This window comes from Eulemur rufifrons, chromosome 15, assembly GCF_041146395.1.
Source record: "Eulemur rufifrons isolate Redbay chromosome 15, OSU_ERuf_1, whole genome shotgun sequence".
Classification (NCBI taxonomy): Eukaryota; Metazoa; Chordata; class Mammalia; order Primates; family Lemuridae; genus Eulemur; species Eulemur rufifrons.
In genome coordinates, this window is record NC_090997.1 from 29,023,226 (window position 1) to 29,044,258 (window position 21,033).

Sequence of the window (21,033 nt, forward strand, 5' to 3'; positions counted from 1 at the left end):
TAAAATATCTCTCCTTTTCACCTAGCTCCTGGGCCCTGGCAACACCATTCTACTCTCTGGTTCTCTGAATCAGGCTTCTTTAGATTCCACATAATAATGGCATCATACAGTACATGCCTTTCTCTCTGACTAATTTCATTCAGTACAATGCCCTCCAGATCTATCCATGTTGTCACAAATGGCAGAATCTCCTTTTTAATGGTTGCATAATGTTCTATTATATACATATATGCGCCCAACTATTTATTAAAAATAATTTATTTCAAATAACATTTAAAATTTAGTATAGTTTTAATATTATAAAATATACCCACATCCTTTTTAACAATGTAATATGAATCCATTGTGTATCTCTTAGAAAGGAAATAATGATGTCACCTCGATGAATACTAAGCCTCTCATATATTGAAGTCTAAAGAGCATATTATAAATCCACCTAGAAGACATTTTTAGTTAAATATAAGAACAAAAATACTTTTATTAAGAAGAGGAAAGAATATACCTATACAGAGCATATTTTGGTAGGTGGCTAGAAGACCCAGAGATAACCAATGAGTAAACTGAAGATGAGGAGAAACATTAGGGGAAGAGAAGTAACATGCTATAAATGGAAAACAAATATCTGCCTTTCATCTAGTGGAGGAGAGAAGGGTGTCACAAGGGAAGCAGAGAAGCTGCAGGAGCTAGAGATAGATAGCTCATAACAGATTCTTCTTAGAAAAGTTAAAGGGACTGTTGATGTGGTAGGAAAAGCAAAAGGTGTAAAGTTGTTAGAATCCTGGGACTGAACTGGTTTATTCAACTCAAGAGCCTCAGATCAGAGTAATCCTGTGTACAATGTTGGTTTTAATACCTACCTCAGGCCATTATCAGAAAATTTAAATGAGATAATTTTATATGGAAAAAACATTGCAAGCCTCAAATACATTGTTTTAGAATTGTGTGAAGTGTTAGTTTAAATCAGAGGCCTTGAAGTACTTAAAGTGAAATTTTGCATGAAGAATTTATTGACTCAATATTTTTTGAAATTAAAAATCCTGAACTACTATTAAAGGAAATTAGAAGATATTTTCATGTCATTTACCTAAAAAGTTAGTGTAAAATCATGTTTATTCTTTATTTCTTCCCTATGAAATTCAATTAAGATATCTATTGACTAAAGAAGAAAATAAATATGTTTGTTTTAAGAGTTATCACCCTGGCCGGGCGCGGTGGCTCACGCCTGTAATCCTAGCACTCTGGGAGGCCGAGGTGGGCGGATCGTTTGAGCTCAGGAGTTCGAGACCAGCCTGAGCAAGAGCGAGACCCCATCTCTACTAAAAATAGAAAGAAATTATATGGACAGCTAAAAATATATATAGAAAAAATTAGCCGGGCATGGTGGTGCATGCCTGTAGTCCCAGCTACTCGGGAGGCTGAGGCAGTAGGATCGCTTGAGCCCAGGAGTTTGAGGTTGCTGTGAGCTAGGCTGATGCCACGGCACTCACTCTAGCCGGGGCAACAGAGTGAGACTCTGTTTCAAAAAAAAAAAAAAAAAAAAAAAGAGTTATCATCCAAGGACTATTGAGTTTGAAATTATGTAAGAATTAAAATTTACCTGGTAGAGGAATATGTTTATCCCCTTAGTAGTAAACTATGTTGTAGCAGATTATGAAAATTAGCTGCTCATTATAAATGCAATAGTCTTGTTTTATAATTAACCCTCCAGAAGCTTAAAAAAATAAAAACAATATAGATTTTCTTGAATTAAATACAAATAGAAAGCTTTTCATTGACTAGGTTTATAAAAGTAAAAATAGTTGAGATATATAAAGAAATTAAAAGAATACTAACTTACTCTCCTTTAATATATATTACAGGGTTTCACATGGAAATATGTGAAATATTTAACTTTTTCAAGTCTTCTACTTCCCTGATTTTATGATTTCATTTAAGATTTAAGATAAGAAAGACATTGTACACCATTTCTTTAAAGGAAAAAATGACAACAACATAAAATGATAAATATTCCCCTATTCAGAAGAAAAGTAATTGAAAACAAACAAAAAATTGTTACTAATTTCTATCTTTCAGTTTCATGTCTAAAGTCATATTTTTGTTAGATTTCAAGTCAGAATATATCCAAACTGTAGTCTTCCCTGACCTATAGGAAGTCTAGCTTTTCTCTAAAGTTTTTCTATCATAAATAATTTCTACAAATTCTTTGACCATTATGGCAGGCAGAGTGATGTCCCCTGCCCTCAAAGGTGTGGACTTCCTTCTCTTTGGAATCTGAGATAAACTTACCCCACATGGCAACAGGCACTCTGCAGATATGATTAAGGTTAAAGACTTTAAGATGGGAAGATTATCATGGATTACTCAGTGGACGAATCTAATCACATGAATCCTTCAAAGGGAAGAACTTTTCCTGGCTGAAATTAGAGGAAGATGCAACATTTCTGGCTTTGAAAATGGAGGAAAAGGGCCATATGCCAAAGAATGTGAATGCCTCTAGAAAGTGGAAAAGGGACGAAAATAGATTTCCTCTTAGAGTCCTCAGAAGAAACACAATCTTGCTTTAGCCCAGTGAAAGCTGTGTAGGACTTCTGTGTCTATAAAATAATAAATTTGTGTTGTTTTAAGCCACTCAATTTATAGTGATTTGTTATGGCATCAATAGAAATCCAATAAAAGCACCCACAGGCACTACAGGTTCATCTTCATATTTGCTTATTGCCTCTCCTTTCATACACTCTCCATTTTGCTAACTGAAGCTGCCAAATCACTTACCAGAGCTTCTTAACTTTTAACTCCAGGCAATTGACTCTATGTCTATTTACCTCACGTATGAATCCGGTCATTTTCCTTAACTTCCTATACGTCTTAGTAATGTATTGTATATTTAAAAAGTTGTAAAAAATTCTGAGAGAGTAAAAGAATGCTGAGCATAGTTGCCTCTCCCATTAGCACACAGACCTGTGAATCAGAGTTTTATCAGGAAAGCAGAACCTCCATTGGTGATAAGGAATCATGGATGTAGTATAGAGATTCAGCCTTGTGCAACAGAAAGGAGGGGTAAAGAAGTCTATGGAAGGTTGTTTCTGCTCACGTTGCAATAAGTCAGCAGGGCTACCAGCTGGGGAGAATGCAGAACGTGAACTGGGGAGAGCAAGGACAAACTGAAACCCACACGTGTCTCTCATTGCTTCCAGCGTTGATGGAGGCAGTGTGACCTGCGCAAAAGGCTGCTGACTTTTATCACAGCTGAACATAATTGTCACTTAGAACTCAGAGACAATGAAGGAAGTGAGCTGGTGGAAGTTGTTGTAGCTCCTCACCCTGCAGCTGCTGCATCTACGCCAGCAAGGCAAGCTGACATATCAGACAACATATGTGAACTTTAGTGGTATTCTGGGCCCAAAACCATCTTCATATGATATTTTCATATCATAATGGCTGCTAACTACTTCTGCTTCCCATGCCTTGCACAAATTGCTCTTGTGACCGACTCTGAACCAGAACCATTCAGTCAAGGGGATTTGGGGAAATGTAGTCCCACTGAGATGACAAAGTGCAAGCCACCAAACAGCCCTAAAATCTTAGGACTGTATATCTTTAGTAGGTTTTACCAAGTTTTCCTGTATGAGGAATTAGCTCACTTCTCTTCATAAGAAATTTCCAGGACCTTTTACATTGTACGCAGCATCCACCTTCTGAAAGTAGAAGATTCTCTCTTCCTTAAATCTGAAATCTAGCAGGAGTAACAGTAGAAAAAATGGCAGTATTAACAGTAGGAAAGCAAGGAGAAATATATTTCAAATACATCTATGAACATTCTTATATCCAACCATAGGATGTGATTTGAACTCGTGCCACAAATAACCATAAAATTTGAGAGTTAATTGTTAGATCTTGAGTTTTTCAAAATTAAAGTAAATGTATATGAAGGAAACCAGTAGTACAATCCAAATATATTTTGGGAATAAACATATATCTGTTTAATACCAGAAATTGCATATAAACCCAGTTTACTATACTAAAAAACAACAATGAATAGTTCAGTTTTCAAATTTCAGATTAAGATGACTTTATACTTTTAACACTTTTTTTCAAGAAACAAATTGCTATGCTTTTGTGTTTCTAAGGTATAATTTTACCAAAAAGTCAGTTTCCAAAACTAGTCAAAAACAATTCCTCTTCAGTGATCAAGGTCACTGGACACCTTATTAGAAAAAGAAAAATATCCCAGGGTTTTTTTCACAAGCTCATGAGACACCTTAAAAGTGGGCCTAAAAATTAGAAATAAAAATAGAAAATATATAGCACAATTTATTTATTCTACATTCATTCTGTGACTTAGACTAAATGAAAAGAAAATGCTAGCACATTTGTAGTTTTCCACACCAGAACTTCTAAGAATGTTTTGGTTTTTATTCGCCTCCTGGATGTCTAAATTTTGCATGTACAAGCATTTCGCTGTAATGGGTAAAGAGTAAAATAATTAATAGAAAGCTAGAAAGCCTAGATTAATTTACATTTTAAAAATATAGGACTTTTTTAAAGTACAGAAAATAGGTAATAAATAAAGACGACTAAGGTAGGTAGAGAAAAATCCAGCATGTGCTAAAGTTTAATCCAGAGAGGAGCGATCAGTTTCAACATTTGTGTTTTGTAAGAGTTTGCAGCAAGATACAAAATATCACTTTTAGAAAGTTTTGCTGTGTGTTATGCTGTATTATCTTCTTCGCCTTTGTCTTCAAGAGACTTCATCAAGTACATAAATTTGAAGACTTGTATTTACTTTTATATTTGATCTAGGCTGTTAATAACATCATACTGAAATTAGGCATGAGGCTGTTCGATTTTAGGCAGCTTAATATCTATTTATTGTATCATTTAGTATGTATTTACTGAGCAGCTTTTTCAAGCCATGATCTTTCATAAATGAGTAAGCATTTATCTCTCTTGCCATAAAACATGTAGACAGAATGGTCATTAAAATTACAATCTACAAATACTTTAATAAAGATATAACAAATTTACTGAGGGAGTGAACTCAAACAGGAAAGCCAGTGCTTAAGAAGATGCAATACTAGTTAAGTGACTATTCTTTAAAGTATATTTTGCTCTTGTTGGGCCTCAGAAAACAGTACCCCAACAGGAAGGCCTCAGAACCAAACGTTTTTCTCTGACCTTCTCCTGCCCTCCTGTCTCTCAGTCCTATTCTTCCCTGAGGCTAACCATAGAAACTAGAATCCATCTTTCCTAAGGCAGTCATAAAAGCCAGAACCCCTTTTCCCAAAAGCCAGCTATAAAAAATATAATTAGTCTGATGAGAAACTGGCCACAAAGAAGTTATCTGACCTACCTTGTTTGGCTGTAGGTCATAAGACCCCCATTCCAGTGAGGGCGATACCCCATACCAGGAAGCATGTTCAGAGAGGCAAAGAAGCATCCCTACAGGCCTTGCTCAGGTTTCCCCACTCAGCCTATTAGCATTAGATCATACTCTTTTCATACAACAATATTTCCACACGGTTATCTATACTTTATTGAACCTAAGCATAAAAATGGACAATTTTCCTGTATCTTCAGATCTTCATTCTGAAGGTTCCCCTGTATACACGTTAAATAAATTTGCATGCATTTCTCCTATTAATCTATCCGTCTCATGTGAATGTTTTTTCAGAGAACCTTTAGGGGGCCAAGAGCCTTGGTCCCTATACTTTCAGAAAATATAATTACTGGAGTAGTCAAATATTTATAAGTAGAAATATGGAAGTATGGGCATGTGTGATTTGAAATGAATAAAATAAATAAGGGCCACACAATTAAAAAAAAATATGTGCGGCTGGCAGCCTCTGGCATACCCTCTATCGATTTGCCTTCTAAATACCTGTAAAAATATGCACAAAAGTACATGGGGGGTGTGTGTGTGTGTGTGTTGAAAGAAAAGCTCTTCTTTGGACATGTACATAACAGGTTACAGATACAAATACATATTGCATTGTCAGGCCCTGAATGATTTCTTTATAGAAAAATGTATGTTGTCTACTACACAGATTTATTTATTTCTCATTTCCTCTTGGTGGACAGAAGGCTTTGAAATTAGATGTGACTTGATTCACATATCATTGCAGCCATGAAACTGGCCATGTGATCTTGAGCAAAATGGTAAATCTTTCTGAGGCTCACTTTCCTTACCAGAAAATAATGACTAGTTCATGAGCAATATTTCATCTAATCTAAATCCCCATCAATTGAAAATGCACCAGTATTGTACATACCATTAAGAAAGAAAGAAAAAAGCTGTTTTCAATTATGATTTTAAAATCATAATTGGATAAAATGCATCCCAAGCTGAGCATCAGTAAACAAACATAATAGAAATATAGTAGCTGGTAATATGCAAGCACATAATACATTTTGTCTCTGATAATGTTTGCAATATAATAATACAGGGAAGAAATAGAAAGTAACAATCTAACATATCAATATTTTCACCTTCCTGTTCTATTCTTATCTGGGTTTATGCATATTTCCATAGCTGTTATGACAATAGGGTCATTTTCATTTAAAGATTATACTTAATATAGCATAACAATTTTCCTCATTCTGCAGCCTTTGGAATTGTTTTTTAACTACATATTTATTGAATTCATGTAAAATTACATTTTTGCATATATTTTTGTGCTATAAATTTTAGCTGTTATAAATCATATTGACATAATACATTCACTTGTTTAGCTTCTCTATTTTCTAACAGTAAATTGTTGATACAGTGAAATTAGTAGATCAAGGCATAAAGGAATTTGATAGCATGTAGAATATATTGCCATAAGTTGTTATAAAAACAAAGAAACTTATTGTAAGTCTATAATTAGTTCAGCATTTAAATATGTATATGCAAATTTGAAAATGCTTTCCAAAATTACTGTATCATTTTAACACTTCCTCTGATAACATGTACCATTTTGCCATAATATTTAAATAATTATGCAGCATTTATAATTTAATACCATAGTATTGATGCAGTTTTCATTTGGATTTCTTTGATAACTAGTCAAGTTAATCTTTTCTTTCATGCTCACTAAATATTGATAAATTCTTCTGTTTGGATTTGGTTAGATAATAGCATTTTACTTTGCTATTTGAATGCATGACCTTATTATGTCAAAGTTTGAAACTGTTCTTTATGATTGAGATATATAACATTTGATTATATTTATATTTATGTTAAAAATGTCTGTAATAATGAGTTCTTCTATATTTTGCTTGCCATTTACATTTTCAGATCACTTCCTCATTGTATCACTTATCTTAACATCACAAGAAGTAAATTCATCTTTCCTTCTAATTTTATTTGGACGCCTTAAACTAAGTAACTTAAGTCAAGTCATAGAATTTGGTAATAATAAAATGTAGAGTAGACAATGAATAAAGATTTTTAATTGTTTGTGATAAAAATGTACATATATACATATATTAATTTTAACATTGGTAAATTCTATAAAGTGCACAATGTATTTAACTAAATATGCTGCTGGATCCTTACTATATGAATCAGATATGACAACTTACAATTTGAAGATAAAAACAAGTAGATAAAGACAAACATGTCACACACAAGTAGATAAAAGCTTAGGTAATAACAAGATAAATGGATAAGTTTTCTTGGTCAATTTAATCAAATTCATTTACAGAATAGATATGTATTTAGTATTATTGAGAGGATTTGTAACTACATTATTAGGAAATAATCTTACTAAATATAATAACACTATGTAGAATATGCCCTACAGGGCTTTCTTTTAATTTCTTAGTGAATCATAATATACATACAGAAAAAATACACATATGAAAGTATAGAAATTTAATATTTTTTGCTTATTTATGCCATCAGAGTGATTTTTAGGTTTTGCTGAAACTCAAGGGTAACTCAGTGCTTGAAAGTAAGGCAAAATTCCTGATACTAGGAGACTGAGAGGGCAGTCAAATGTGTTCATTTTGTTTTGAGTTGTTTTGTGTTTGTTTGTTACTCTGCACAATTATTTTCTACTCAAATAACAGTAAGCAATATCTATCTATACTGATACAATCTATATTGATATAATATCAGGTCTCTGTTTCTCAGATTTCTCCTCCTCCACCTCCTTCTCCTCCTCATTTTCTTTTTCTTTCATTCTACACATTTAATCACAACTCAATTTTCCACTTTTTTAAGGGAAAACACACACTGTTGTTAAGGCACAAAATAGAATGTGGAGAGCCAGGAGATTCAATTCATTCCAAGGACAAATTTGGATTTGAAAATTTCAATTTCTTAGTCTAGCCTACATTTTCAATAACTAGCACGTTGATCAGTGTTAATAGGTACTTGTGCCTGTGTGTGTATGTGTGTGCATGTGCATCTTTCCATTATAGAGGGGAATGCTGACACTTCGGCCAACAGTACTAAACACAAGTCTGCTTTCCCACCCTTTATACTCACATCAGTGTAGAACATGAGCTTGTGAAACTAAATCCTCTGCATAATGGGTAGGCAGAAGTATTTGAAGTATGTTTTTCATGTGCCAGGTATGTTTAAGACCACAGATGATATTCTTTAATACGCATAAAGGTCAATGAACATTATTATGACAATTCAGCAGAGAATACTCAAAAGCAAATGAAAAGAGCAAAGCATGGTAACATGGCCTCATCAGACTGATATTACTTTTTATATACTTTATGTAGAGTCTATATATTATTGGGGGAGTTTTTTCCCCCACTATAAATTTTAAGTAAATTCAAACTAGTGTAAAGGTTTTGGAAACTTCTCCAGCATGTGTTTCTATATTTGACATCTGTTTTCCGAATTTTTCAAAAATAGTGACTGAAATGGCCACAAGTTAGGATGTTTGTGTTTTTTCTACTTACGACTTTAAGATAGTAGTTTTCGCTTTTCTTTACTGAGATGCAGATGAGAATATATAAAATACTGAAATAATTACAGAGAAAAACCAAAGTTTTATTTTACTTAATAATGTATCCTTCATGATTATTTTTAGAAAAGATTTATGAAGAATTACTAAAAATTCACCTAGACAAGAGGGAAAAATAAGAACACACTCTATCAGGGGCCACTGAACTATTTTAAAAAAACAAAAGTAAAATTAACAGTGTAAGTCAATATTTGGGAAATTCGAGCAAATTAATGATTTTCCTAAACTTTCCAAGGGATTGAGAGATGTGTTCCCTTCAAGCGTATGAAATATCCCTTTGCTACTCATCTGGATTTCAAAAATGTAAACACAACAGGAGGTACATTAAAGTTTTTGTAACGGTGTTCAAATTTTAAGTGCAACATAGAATGCAGGAGGTATTTAATAATACACACCTGATCATCTTGTGAATGTGAACAACAGCAACTAGTGAAGGAGGTTTCTATTGCTATAAGTAATTTTATCACTGCTATTACCTGCCAAGAATATGATTGAAGTCAAGGTTCTTCATTTTAAACTTTCTGAAATATAAATACACTTTACCATACTTATTTCAAGTTTTTATCTAAAATCCATTAATGTGTTCTGTTTTTGTAATTTCTACTTATTGGTTTTGATCTGATTTCTAGTAATGCTCCTAAAGTAAGTATTATCATAGTGTTGTAAATAACGAATTTTTGCGATCTCTCTTTTGCCACCAAATTATACCAAATAAGGCATAAATAGGCTAAGGACAGAAAAAAAGTCATATTTTGGTTACTTTCATCTGAACTATCCTGAGGCATTATTATAGTTTGAATGTGTCCCGCAAAGTTGATGTGTGAGAAACTTAGTTCCCAATACAATCATGTTGAGAGGTGAGACCATTAAGGGATGATTAAGTCATGAGGTCCACCCTCATGAATGAATTAACTTGTCTTGGAAGTGAATTAATTATCAAGAGAGTAGATTTGTTATAAAGGCTAGTTCAGCCCTCTCTTCCTCTCTTACATGCTCTCTCACCGTGTGATGCCCTCTGCCACGTTCTGACCCAATAGAAGACACTCGATGAGGCCCTTTTGTCTTGGACTTTCCAGCTTCAGAGCTGTAAAAAATAAATCACTGTTCTTCATAAATTACCCAGTCTTAAGTATTATGTTTTAGCACAAAACAAAGACAGGCGTCAATATGTGTTTGTTGAAGATGAATCTTGTTTGTGTTTCAGGACCAAAGATGACTCTAACCACAAAGTTTCTCATGCATATGTGTGTCCTGACTTCAATATGTTTTATTAATTTCTTTGGACTCTCTTTCCCAAAATGAACCTTTTTTAAAAACCATGTTTGTTATTACTAGTATTCGTGTATTTATTCACTATCTCTATATAATGGCAGTAATATGTCTCTTTAGTATACCTGGTAGGTAACCCATGTACTTGACAATAAGTTCACTAAAAATATGTGGAATAGATGAACAAATGAATAAAAATAGATCTGAATACATACCATATAGTAAGTTCCAGCAGAGATACATCTGTTATAACTAAAGATGTATATTGAAATAATAATTAGAATAGTGATGCTGGCTAAATTTGGTGTCCTCTAAACCTCTTCTAAAATATGAATTATTTTTAAATTTAGGCACACACAAACACACACACACAACATTGACAATATAATACTTTTATTCCAAAAAAGCTAGGAAATTGACTAGCAGAATAGTAAAGATATAAAAATGAACAACAAATTAAGATGCTATGAATAATGTAAATACAAAGCCTGGCTCAAAACATCTAGATATTGCATAATATCTTTGAGATCAAAAGGCTCAAAAAATAACATTTAAAAGAGACAAAACAGTTGAACATGATCTCAAATGCAAGTTTTCATATTTTCAAAGTTATAAATGTAGAAGCTGCTTCATCTTCAAAGGCAAAAAAAAAAAACAAAACTAAGAATATTTACTTGATGTGGAATGGAACATGACACTCTATCTTATCCATTGTTTATATGTTTCCCTTTTGACAATGCCAGTTAAAGATGACAATGAAGCTATATCCCATCAAAGGATTCTAGGTTTTGTTAGGTGTTCAGCAATCCAGCCCAATGTAAATCAGACTTTTACCTCATATCTCACTTAAATCTTCATATTTATCTCTTTGCTCTGGATCCACCCAGGCTAAAGTTGTGATAATGAGTATCAAATGACCTGTCCTTTTGTCTTGTTCTGTCAGTTCACCCCACTACTATTCTAGCTGTTTCTGGTTCTTCCAAGGACAGAATGGGAGAGAGAGATAAAAGGGAAAGAATGAGGTCTCATTTGACAGATGATACTGTAGTCTGGAGCAGTATTCTCTGTGTCACACATACTCACACACACACACACACACACACAAATGCTGTCTCTTTCTCTCACAGAGTGAGCTTGTGGGCTCCTCAGAGACTTGTCACATGCTGTGAATGACAAGATGGGCACCATTCTCTAAAGTGGGAACAACACTTTCTGGATATCGTCTAGAGAGTATCCCTAAATTCCTCCTCCAATAGCACAAATCACAAAAACATCTTCTTCGGGCTTGCCTCACCACATCAGGCAACCATTTTTGCTGGGTCCTGTCAAGATGGCTCATCCTGGCTTCCTTTTCTGGTGCCCACTAATGCCACTGTAGAACTGATGAAATTCTGAAAGGGAGGGACAGGTCCTTCCTGACTTCTCTTTTAAACTGGTATCCCCAGCGTCTCTAGCTAGTTTATCTAGCTAGACTCTTTCTTACCGAGAATGACTCACAGTAGCTTCCAAAATCCAGGGGGTATGGATTACATTCTAGAAATTCTCTGTGCTACTAAGCTAAAGTAGTAACTTATTATAGTCTATATGTTTCTACTGCTCAGCATCCAGACATAGACAAGATAATCCCTTTCTTTAGACAAACCCAATATATACATATATATATATATATATATATATTTTATTTCAGAATATTATGAGGATACAAATGTTTGGTTACATGGATTGTTTTTGTACAGCTTGATTCAAAGTTATAAGTGTGCCCATCACTCAGATAATGTACATTGTACCCGTTAGGAGTGATTCCGATATTTATTTTTAAGTTACATTCTTGAAGGCTTACCTCATTTGTTTTAAGATGGAAAAGAAACATCACTACCCTTTTGCCAGGAAGAGAGGAAATTTTATGCTAGAATTCTGTAAAAGAGAACTGCCAGTACTGGTGAATCTTTGAAACTTTCCCACTTTTTATTTAATTGACACATGATAATGGTACATATTTACATGTTATACTGTGATATTTCAGTACTTGTATACATTGTATAAAACTTAAAATCAACGGATTTAACACATTCATCACTTCATACATTTATCATTTTTTGGAGATGAGAACATTCAAAGTCATCTTGCTATTTTAAAATATAAAATACAATATTGTTAATCATCATTGTTCTACTGTGCAATGGGACACTGGAATTTATTCTTCCTGTCTAACTGTAACTTTATAACCATAGACCAGTCTCTCCCTATCCATCCTCATACCCTCCATGCCTCTGATAATCACTACTCTCTACTTCTATGAGATTAACTTCTTCAGTTTCCACATATGAGTGAAATCATACAAATTTGTCTTTCTTTGCTTCAGTTACTTCAATTAACATAATATCCTCCAGGTTCATTCATGTTGCCACAAATGACAGGATATCATTCTTTCATTATGGTCAAATAGTATTTCTTTAGGTATAATATACCACATTTTCTTTATCTATTCATCTATTGATGGTCACTTAGGTTAATTTCATATCTTGGCTATTATAAATAGTGTTGCAATAAACAAGGGAGTATATATATCTCTCCAACATACTTATTTACTCTCCTTGTACAGAACCACAGCCAAAATAATATTGAACAAAAAATACAAAGCTAGAAGTATCACACTAACTGACTTCAAAATATACTACAAAGCTATAGTACCTAAAATAGCATGATATTGGCAAATAAACAGACATTTAGACCAATACAATAGAATAGACAATCCAGAAATAAATCCATACTCTCAAGGTAAGCTGAACACACAATAGAGAAAAGACAGTCTCTTCAATAAATGGTGCTGGGAAAACGTAGTTTCCACAGGTAGAAAATAAAATTAAATCCCTGTCTCTCACCATATACAAATATCAACTCAAAATGAATCAAAGACTTACATGTAAGACCAGAGATGAAAGAAAAAAAAAAAACTACTAGAGGAAAACATAAGATAAATGCTTCATAACATTGGTCTGGGCAAAGTTTTTTGGGATGAGATCTCTTAAACATAGGCAACAAAGCCAACACAGACAAATGGAATTACAACAAACTAAAAAGCTTCTGTGCAGCAAAGGAAATGACAGAATGAAAAGACAACCTACAGAAGGGGAGAATATATTTGTAAACTATGCATTTCTAGCAAGGATTTAATATCCTTGATCTTCTTTGTCTTTTCATCTTTTTTTTTTTTTTATAATCAGGAAGTAAGTAATGGGCTAAGAATTGGAGGACTACCCTGTGAATCCTGTGTATCATTAACAATTCTCATTAAATGAATGGGCCCTTCCCATTCACTCTCATTAGCTCTAGGACCTCAGAAATAACTCTGCAATAATAGAAGTCCCATATGTCATCCTCCTTCAATCAAATGATACAGAAATGTTTATAATAAATAGGTACAGTCTTCAACCCCCTCCTTCATCTTTCCAATTTCCCTGCTATGAAAACAATTTTTAAATGTTTCCATTAATAATTCTTTTAATTTTCCCTCTAACTTTGTTATGTCTTTCCTAATCAAATTTTAAAAATACCTATTACATCTCACTGTGAAATAAAGTTAAGATTTTTAAAGATATATCATGTCATCTTTATTTCTACCTTATTCTTCAAATTGCTCATACTTTCCATGGTAGTTTTAAGTGATTACTTTTGAAACTGATTTACAACCTTGCATCTTGTTCCATTAAAAGTAAGCAGTATTTCCTGGGCCCCAAATATGTAAAATGTAGATTTTAATGATTTTTCTTCTATTTACTTTACCTCTCCCCTACTAAATTCCATCTGAACAACTATGATTTTACCTTTATATCATAAAAGTACTCTAACATCACTGTTTGCTATAAAATGATAAATAAGCTATTTTTATTATCTGCAATTGCAAAACAGTAAGAATGCTTATCTTATTATGACTACAGTAATACTGGCTATGGCAGAACAAATATATATGCTAAGATTAATTTTCCTCTCTGCATATCCAAAGTGAGATACACTGTAGCTTTCAAACAAAAACTTTTCTTATTGTCAAGGTCAAACTGATTCTTATTTTTTACACTCTGTGTGGAAGCATTTACTGCTCAATAAAATGTGTGTATGTGTCCCTTACTTTCCAGACTGATTATGTCAGAGATATAAAAACAGATCCCACCAATGAATTTTTAGGCCAACACTATTGTATGACCATCTAGCACATTCGTCTCCTGTTGCAGTGATCTTCTTCCCAGGTGATCTTTGTGATATCTTGGTGAGATATAGGCAGCGTAGATCCCTGAGTCACCACTTAGAGGAAGCTACCCTCTAAAGCCACTGGGCCCAGGGTATTCCCTGACTGTGACATATAAACCTCTATTTGTTAAGGCACTTAGATTTCAAATGTGTGTGAACTGAAGCATGATTTATACTAACCTGAATAATTGGACATTAACCTTTGTTCAAAATATGCAACATTTTAATTTGCTTTCTATTTGCACTGTGGTATTCTTTTACAGTGCATATTTCTTTGGAGATTTTTATTTGACTTTTCTTGATGAAAAAGATGTAACATAAGCTTTCTACATACCTTCATAACTAACCAGTATTTATACCATTCCTTTTAGTATTTACAATAATTTCTCTTCCTGATAGCATTTTCCCAAGGGACTTCCAATCTTATACGATCCTCTATGGATCGTATATTCTGCAGCTAGGCCAACTGCAGAATACTACTATGCTAAGACCTACCTTCACTATGCTCATCAGTTAGACCAAGAGTTTCATAGCAGCTATAACTTCTCTCTTATTTTTCTCTTCCTTAGTTAATATACTTTAGAAAAGGTACAAAAGAAGTAAAATTTCTGATTCTTTGATAATTAGAAGAAATCACTTATTTCTATTGTTAATATAGCAAAAGTTCAAAATTCTATAATCAAAATAAATTTCCCATAATTGAATCCATTTTTTACATTCTTCTATAGTATATTTATTCTGACAAGAGATATAAATGCTAATTCCTTCTAAGTTACCTGCTTTTTATTTTTCTTTCTGGAAGACAAAAGATCTTTTTCTATCTTCTTGTTATATCATTGAGCTATCTGAATGAAGTTTCTAGATGTGCCCCTTTGGTTCTGTTTGGGTTTTCAGTGTTTTCTTTTTCTTTTTTTTTTTTCATGTTATATAGGAGTTTATGGGTACTTTCATTGTGAAGATTCTGGTCTTAATTAGCTATACATTTGCTTTGTGAAATGACAACCATTTAACATATATATTGACTATTTTCATTAATATTTTTAATTTTAAGAGCTTTTCTTACCCTCTGATTAAAACATTCTTTTTTGTGTTAATCTTCTTCTGATTTGTTGGAGGCAATATATTTTTAAATATAGTTAGGTTTTAAAGATTATTGTCAATAAATGACCTTTGTTTTTCTATTAAATATTACTACTTTTTAAATATATTAACACTGATGGACTATGCTTACTATTGTAGCTAAATCTTAAATACTTCCTTGCTTTTAGATATTGATGTCTTTTTCCACTACAGATCTCTGACTAAAGAGAAAGCTGAGTAAGGCTGCCTTGCCTATTTGTGAGATCATTTAATCTTAGGCTCTTCTGTTGGGTGTGTTGATGAAGAGACAGCCGTTGGACTCCTTAGGATGTCTTTTTGCTGGATTGTCTGCTTTCTACAGGAAACCTCAGTTTTTTCTTCGCAGTACTTTTAAATTACTCTCAGATTTTTGATGGTTAAACGCAAATGCCAGGCCGCCCTGCACTCTACACTTAAGTGCTGGGGAAGGAATGAGCAAAGAAGAAGACAGACTGTGTAACTAGAGTCTACCTGTGCAGAGCCTACCCAATCTCAGTTAGACTGGCCCTCACCCCCACTGCAGCACCTTCAGGTGCGTGAGATCATTCTCCTGTATTTTGCTCTCTTCCATCAATCAACAAGCCCTCATAGGTCTGACTTTCATGAATTTGTAGAAATCATTCACCTATTGTAATGGCTCATATTAATTTCTCTGCTAGAATAAGTTTATTCTCATTCTTAATTTTATGCTGTTAAATCAGTTAATTGTTGAGGTGGAGAATAATCAAGCATGTGTGCTCAGGTTGCACTCATGGTGGTCATTTTTCCATGCGCCACATTTCCTAGCTATGCAAGAAAGGGTCAGCTTTATCCCTGCTCAGACCACTTTCAAATCACAAATTTACAGCGTTGGGAAATGTCCTTTATCTAAAATTAGTCAAACTAATTTCCCACCACAACCTTTCAGCCTTTCATTACTCTTCATGTACTATATCAAGTAGACTACCGTTTACAAAATTATGACTGCTCCTATTTGTGTATATTTATAAACTCCTTCATATCTTCCCTTTCATCCTTATTTAATTCAATTTTAGGGTTATTTGACTTGAGCTGTTTTCAGGCCAGTATTGGAATCTCTCCTGCTCTCCTCTCTGACCTCACATCCTTTCCTCATATTAGCCTTGGGAAATACCAATATAAAATCAAACACCAAACAAATCAAAAAGGAAATAATTTCCTTTTCTGTGCTCACATAGAGGCTGCTTAGTGATACTGAACACACACACACGCACATACACAAAGATACAGATATCTCCATAAATCTGTAGCCTCATGTCATAGCCAGTCACTCAGTAATAAAGGACCACGATTCTCATTATTTCTATTTAACAGTCTCTTCTACACAGTAGTAATGTCCATATTTTCTACTCTCCTAAGATATTCTAAACCACCTCCTTGCCCTTAACTCTCAGCATGTAACTTCATGACCTAAGTAATGAGAAAGTAGAATTCCTCATTTTCTTATAACCAAACATCATAAACTATGTCTCTGTGTAAGCTTTTTTCTTCCACTTGTTAGAACAGACGTACACATAAAGGATAGATTGATTAAATTGTGTTAAAAAACATTCTTTAGTCACATAAAATAATAGAACAGGCTAAGTTTCTATATCCCTGTGTTGTTCTTTTCTAGGCATAATTTTCAAGCATGATTATTTGCTACCTCAGTCCCATAGTTCTTTCTCGGTTTAATAGCAGCTACCTTGCAGGCATCTGAAACAATAAACTTTGAAAAGAATGAGGCATTTAATATTTTGTCCAATTGAATCATTTCAATTGGCTTTTTTTTTTTTTTTTTTGCTTTCAGTTCAACACCTTCACCACCTCATTTCTTGTTAGTTGGTTTATAGAGGTACATCTTTTTAAACAAAATATCTTGCCAATCTCTGTTCTGTTTCATTTCTGCTAATACTTTACTTAGCTCATCTCTTTCTATAACTTATGGGAAGTAATTAATATATACTAACACTATAGCTCCCAACCATTTCCCCTGGAGTCACTCACACAGTAGGCCCTTGATCTCTTATCTCAGTTTTACTATTATATTGTGGTAAGCCTCAGTTTTAGTATGTATTTTGTTTAACATAACAGGGATATTTCAGCCTTTCATCCCCATTAGATCTTTTCATTCAGATACCCACCTGACTTCCAAGCCAATGCCACATACATCAATTTTTTGTTATGAATAGGCACTACTTCCAGGCAGTGAGTCATGTACTAGCTGTTGTAATACGTGCTGCAGTAACAAATACATCTTCAAATTTCTGTTTCTCTAAAATACAAAAGCGTACTGCTGACGAACCCAATAGTCCAATATGGATGTTCCTAATCTGTAGAAAAGAGGCTCTGCTCAGTCACTGGGACTCTGGAGGTGCTGCAGCCTTCCAGGTGTATTTTTCTATGTCAGGCTGGCATTGTTTACTCCAGATTTTAGGAGGAAGTATGTGGGGAAGATTTTATGTGCCAGTCTTACAAGTAGCCCACATAGATTGGGCTCACATTCTATTGCTTTAAACATCAGTCATATGGCCATATGGAACTTGTAGGCAAACAAGGAAAAATAGTCTGTGGGCATCTTCTTCGGAGGAATCTTTCTCCAGTATATAGGAGAAGACATGCATTTTACAGGACAGCTACCTTTTTGCTGGAATGCATAATAATGCACTGGTTTTAGTAATTGTTCCTTTTGTAAATTGAGCTATGATACAAAGTATATCTAAATAAGATAGTTTGGAAGGACAAATAGCTAATTGAATAATGATTAATTTTGAGAATGAAAAGAAGGTATTTGGAGGTAACATAGTGAAATTAAAATATATTATAGGATCAGGTAGATCTGGCTGAACTTTCACAAAAGTGAAACACAAAAGAAATAGGACTCTATTTCCTCTGGAACAGGGGTTGGTGAACTATGGCCTGCAAGCATGGTTAGCCCACTGCCTGTTTTATAAATTACGTTCTATTTGAACACAGCCACACCCATTCAATTATACATCCTCTATGATTGTTTTCACACTAAAAGTCGAGTAGCTATGACAGAGACTATGTTCGACAAAGCTGAATTTATTTACTATGTGTCTTTTTGCGAGGAAAGTTTGTGAAAGCTGCTCCGGAAGATTAGAGGACAAAACCTAGTAATTAAATGAAAATAAATAATACTTGTTGAACACTTGCTCTTGAGTGTTAAATGAGGAAAGTGAAGCTTTCCATGACTAATTGAGCAGAATTAGAATGCAAACCCAGGCAACTCTGACATGAGAGTCTGGATGATTAACCACGTTCTAATTCACAGTGATTGATTCCAAACCACTTTTATTTTGTTAATTCCTTCTACATAGCTGTCTATTTGAAGAAATCACAAGTTTTCTTCTCCTTTTTTAGGTTAGCCTTATTCTGTTTTAATTCCTAAGATACTTTATTATTAGAATACCTTAAGTGTTCACTTTAATAATCAATGACTTTTACCAAGTCAACACAGGAAAAACACTAGTACCACTCTCATAGGTGAAGTTAATGAAACTTCATATTAGCTGCTTTTCTCCAATGTATACATCTTGACTGGTCTTTCATACTTTATAGTTTATGTAGTATTTATCATCATTTTATTGATAGAGAACTCACTGATGAGACTACTTGTTGTCCAACAGGAAACTATCCAGTAACTTCACCTCTGATATCATTTCATGGTAATTAGGAATATTGGTGTGATTATTTCGTCATAGGAATTTACTATCTGTAGATGTTTTCTGTTAAGATACTTTTAAATAGTAAAACCGCTAATGAAGTTAAACTCTATGAACTCTCATTTTAAGTTTATGTAATTTACCTCCTGAATTAGAGTGGCTTAAAACAGGAAAAGATTTTACAAATATTTCAGTTCTCACATAAAAGCTTAATAAAGTAAAATGTTATCTGTATTACCCAGCAAGTAATTTGTGTAGTCAAAATGCAAGTTCAAGGAGAAAAAAATGACAGAAGGTAGCTCTTCTGTGTTTTGCAAATTTCAATTCTATATTTTGACCTATTCCTATCTCAAATGTTTATGCTAAAGACTGATATTTTTGTAGGTTGTTTATACTCATTCTAGAATTCCAGAATTCTGTGGTAGATTAAATCATTGTATTCCACTTTCCATTTATAGTTATAACATAATTATACATCCACACTCTTTATCTTGTGAATCGACAGCACCTCCTGCTAGAATACCTAGGGTAAATGTCCTTGCACCTTTAAATGTTGGTCTGTGATTTGCTTTCTCCAGTGGAAAGTAAGCAAAAACTAAGCACACTGAGATTTTCTTCCTATGCATGAGTGATTTAGCTTGGCTTTTCAGAGCTTCTGGTGTCTGTATTGAGAAAAAGCATGCCACAGGTAAGTACCGTACCTTCACTTTGGATCACAGAATGAGAATACATGTAAAGATCTAAACCCATGTTTCTGTACCTTTTTTACATTATTGCCTCAATCTAAGAAGACTTTTTGGACCTTTTATTCCCTGAATTGCCTTCCCTCACCCCTGAAATTTTAATTCTACAGATATATTGTGTATTTGTTTCTATATGTGGCCCTTGGAAAGACTGATAATCAGTGTAATATCTAATCCCATACACACACCAAAAACCAATTTTCATCCTAAGAGCAAATATCATCTGCATTGACAATACATAACTTAAACCCAACTTTGCTTACCCAAGACCGATAAGATCAGTCAAACCACAGATAAGGTATAGATAGCCACAGGATCGTATAATAATGCTTTATCATAAGCCACTTAGAGTTTTGAATTGTTTGTTAGGCTGCAATTTGGCAGGAAAGAATATATCACCCTCCATTGTACTATTTAAAATTCATTTATTTAACAAATATCTATTCAGAACCTGTAGAGGACTGGGCATTATGCAAGACAGTAGATACTGTCATTCCTATCCATATGGGATACCCAAGCATGCCAATCCCAGCAAAGTCATCCTGGTAGATAAAGAAGGCATTGGGGAAATCCCATCTACTTTACCATCAAGTGGAGCATTTCCCCGAACTTGTTAAGTTATATCCCTTCTCACATTATATGAGCACTTGCATCAATGTGCACTTCACTTCTACTAATCTACAAGAAGCTGTAGGATGATATGTCCCATAACTCTCTCTCTCATATCTTGTTTTTCAAAACACATGACTTATAATCTCTGCCCATTTACATGAGCCACAAAAAACAATGGTGATCTAGCACCTCTTATATTATCCTGGATAGAGCTGGAGCCCATTCTACTGAGTGAAGTATCACAAGAATGGAAAAACAAGCACCACATGTACTTACCATGAAATTGGTTTGAACTGATCAACACTCAGATGCACATATAGTAATAACATTCATCGGGTATCAGGCAGATGGGAGGGGTGAGGAGGGGATGAGTATATATACACCTAATAGGTGTGG